Raw genomic sequence first — 4536 nt, 5'->3', positions numbered from 1 at the left:
AAGGCAGCAGAAGAAAACATGTGGGAACACTTCACTGCTGCAGGAAGGGTTAAGAAGATGTCCTCCAGCTACTCTTCAAGCCAGTCACCAACAACATACTCTCAGGATTTGTTTCACACCATATTGGAAGTTCCAAGAACGTGTATGGTGCCACTTTGGGTCACAAATTAATGAAAACTCTCTTGAGAACTGACGAGATTCACACTCACTCTACAAAACATGTCTGGAAACTTGAAAGGGGCTGGGATACCTCTGATTCAAAAATAATTGGCAATGACACAGCATACTCAGAATAAAAAAAATTCTTTTGGATTCTATTCTGACAAAAGATCAAGACAGTAATGAATCTAACAAGGCAGAAATATCTAGGAAGTCACTGAGATAGGCTCCAAGTGGATCAATAGCATGCAAGGCAGACCATATGCCCTGCCAGCATAAAAACATATGCTTTAAAGGACAAATGAGCCATGAAGAATTGGTTAAGCGGGATATATTATGTGCAGGTACAGAAGTGCAGGATGCTGCTACTACAAGCAACTGTCTGGGGAGAGATCACAGCCCAGTATCATCATCTGTACATGGAAAAAAAGAGGACAAAAAATAGCGGAGTTAGGGGTGGCAGAATTGTGATTCAGTTTCTCAATATATTAAAATAGAAAATGCTGTCTTCCCAGAACTCTTCATATTCACAGAAATAATCTTTCCATTAATCTGCACTTGATTACAGTGACTGTTTTCATAACAAGAATAGATGCATCTCTGATGTGACATGTAGCACAAAAAATAAAAGCTTCAGCCTTAAAGCATACCCAGATAAAGATGGAGTACAAATTTTAGAGAGAACTACACATCATCCATGATGACAAACAGAAAGTTAACAGTGACAGAGTGGAAAGCAGTGCGATCAAAAGCAACCAATGTCCACAGTCCATCTTTAAAGATAAGAGATGGCATCAGAATTTAAGGTATGGATGGATCATAGCTGACTCAATAGAGTGTAACAGTTCAGTAAATATACCTGTACTAGTCACTTGCTTTCTTTGCACAAGATAAAAAGAATAAAGGACTCAAACCCCTCAAATTACAGAGACAACTTACTAGGCAAAAGTGAGTTTTTTCTGTTCCAAGCCAGACAGAGACCACCGCCAGGAAATCAAGCCTTTCACACCCTCCCACCAGGAAGCAGACACACAAGTTATTTTTGATGTAGTTCATTTTTCAAATGATCCTTGCAAGGATTTCACTATCACTGCTTAAAACAGACATGAAACGCTGGGCATGACGTAACAGTAAATCCTACCTACTGTATCATAGAGCTGGAAGACAGAAATGGGGCAGATTGACATGGCTCTCCTGGGTTTGGTGTGCGTGGACCCATGGCGGATGTAACATGGGCCTGTAGGGCCACACTGCCGTCGCTCTGGGAGGCAAAGGAGGCTGGAAGGCCTAAAATCAGCAGCTACTTCAGGATGGCATGTAGCTCTGCCGGCATCTCTGATCATACTGAGCCAGCTCTCATGTGGCTAGCGTCACATGTAGCTCACATGTAGGGAACACTGCAAGTGCCTGAGTTGGCATATCTGAATTCCTGGATCCTTGAGATGAGATTAATTGGTGCTATCATAGGTGTCCAAATGCCATTTTAGACATCTTAATGAACCTGAGGCACCTGCATGGCATTGCAGACATCGTATGGGCAAACAAGGCTGAGGGGATCCCCTGGGCTCTCAAAGGCAGCACCAGAAACCTACAGTTACAGAACTGAATCCCTCTTCCCAGCATCTTCTTTGTGCACTTCCCTTCATCATGCGTTCAGCACAGCTCATCTATCTTATTTGCGATAGCAATCTTTCTTTTGACAAAAAACCCCCTGCAAAATCTGCCACGATGAAAAGGTACATTTATTCTCAAATCAGAATAAACTGTTTCTCAGTCAAGGCCACCCTATCCAAACAAGTCCTTTTCCAGCAGGCCTTCTCAGACAATCCTTAGATAGACCTAGGAAGCGACTGTGAGAGATGAACCTTCCAACTTCATTTTATAGGATAAACATGCCATTTCAATGCCTCTGACAAGCCCATGCTTCATCAAGTGCATGAGCAGCATCTCGTCCCTGGCACTTACAGGCAGAGTTCCAAGGCACCGTAGGTTCATGGCCCTGATTTTTGTTTATGGCACTTTTAAGGACAGAGCTTGGTGCTACAGAGGTTCTGTTTATATTTCAGCTGGTTCGGAGGCCAAGATGTAACACGGAGGTTTTCAGTGCCCCTTGTGCTGGAGCAAGCTGCCCAAGGCTCTTGCACGGGGAGAGCCTGCACTTGCATTTATTCTGACCACACTATGACTAACTTCAGAGGGTGTAAGGAGGAGATGACAGTCTCTGAGCAACGAAAATACCATGAGCAAACTGAGCTGGTCCAATTAATCAAGAGTACCCAGCTCTGCCTGTGGTTTCTGAGTGAGACACCAGGAAAAAATGATAGTTTATTTGTATGCAAATATGCTCACAGTTTCACTCCACTTTTTTCTCCATAAGAATTCTCCATCCCACAGTGCAGTTATTTGCAAACTAGCTTAAAGAGCTCATTCACTGCCAAAGCCTACTTATATGAGAACAAAAAAGGTTTCTTTGATCTTGATAAAAGAAATATATTTAAGACTGGATGACAATGCATGATTTTTATGCTCTGTAAGAAGACTCAATGCCCTCTGAGAAGGTTTTCAGTTCCAGAGCATGTGAGTGTTACATGACAGTGAGGACTACTGGACCGGCCTGTAGCCAAAGGGGAACCTCAAGTGACATACCCACAGTGGGATGGGAGGAGGATGATGGAATGTGTCTTCAGAGGAGGAAGTACCTGGGGGCAATATTCAGGGCAGGTGTACCGTTACTACAGCTGCACCCTACAGCAGCTCCCAATAGGCAAACACAGATCATGGTGGGCTTTCCAAGGTCTACCTGCCATGCCATGACCCAGTCCAGCATGACCAGCTACAGTGGGGACCTGGAAAAGATCATTTTGCTTCTCTAGAAGTCATTCTTGTTCACCATGCAACATCTTTAGTATATGATATTTAGCAGCCATCACTGCTTCTAGAAAGGATGATCTTCCATCTGCTGATGAGGTGAGCCCAAAATTCCTATCACCTTGTAGAGCCAGTGCTCCTTCAGCTGTTTAGGCAACCAGCATCACAGTCCTGCCAAGGTTGCTCCTGAAGTGAGGTTCCCTCTTTTTATCTCCTCCAGCAACAGCTTGGGACACTTCCGTGGCACAAAAGCATCCCTCCATGCTAAGAGGATCCAGGAACAGAGGTGAGTGACATGTTGGGTCCCAAAGTGTGCATGGAGCAGGTAAACGGGGTAGTGGTGTAAATAATGGATCAGCTTTTTAAGTAAAGACAGAAACCGTTACAGTGCTGCTGCATGTGTGCAGTGCTGCTGTGCATTGCACCTCTCAGCTGCTCTGAAAGGATGTTTGGAATTAAGTTGCTTAGGTGACAACTAATCAATCCAAGTGGCTGAACTATCATAGGTAAAACCAAACAGTAAGTTGGACATTTTTATTGCATTCTTTCATTTTAACCACCAAAGGTACTACTTGAAACATATTTAACATGACAGTTTCGCTCTAAAGACAACTAGTTTAGAGGCAAGTCATTAAAATATTGACAGCTGCTGCTAAATATATACATAATTTTGCCAGTAACAGATAATTTCTGACAGCTTGATACAGTGGTTTTTATGATGACTAAGATTGGTGCATTCATACCAGTAAATACAGCTCTATTGCTTCAGGAGAGATAATTGTTAAGCATTGTATCATTTCATATATAATAATTTCTTCCTCCCTCACTGAAACAGAAATAACTCATAGGTAAGAGTATTACTTGGTCATATCAGGGGGTCCTAGTTAGTGTTACATAATAAAGCATTAAGAGACTGTGACTATCCTGAAATGCAGTTTAAATCATCTTAAGACCATCATTGTACCTCAAAGGAAGGAAAAGCATTTGCTTTCTTCTGTACTAAAGAGAAGATTTATACTTAAATAAACTATTGTTTGAGTTCAGGCAATCTCCGGTCTGTTTCTCTGTCACAGTATCTGATACGATGGAAAGTTTCAGCACACACATTTCCCAGTAACTACAACACATTTAAAAGACCTTTTAAGGACAGAGCTCACTGCCGCAATGTGCAACACACGGCTGTGCACCTGCTGCAAAGCTTCTGGATGGAGAACAACATTTGCTTAGGTGGCAATGCTCATCAGCACTTGCAAAGTCCTGATTAAGTTTACAGGGTTTAAAATTTATTTTGATTAATAAAATACAAATCAACTCCCGCACATGGCAGTGCAGAGCACAACTGGGTCACTAGATCTCCAGTGTCTGGATTCTTAAGTCATTATAAGTGCATGTTTAAGAAATTAAGTAGCATTATCTAAGGATTCAGAAGGATTTTAAATGCTGAGATATTTATCAGATTATATGTAATATATATTTATATATATATAAATTGTTTTCAGTGATGGATTG

Source organism: Antrostomus carolinensis, unplaced genomic scaffold (assembly GCF_000700745.2).
Source record: "Antrostomus carolinensis isolate BGI_N321 unplaced genomic scaffold, ASM70074v2 scaffold15464, whole genome shotgun sequence".
Lineage (NCBI taxonomy): Eukaryota > Metazoa > Chordata > Aves > Caprimulgiformes > Caprimulgidae > Antrostomus > Antrostomus carolinensis.
This window is presented reverse-complemented; position numbering follows the sequence as displayed.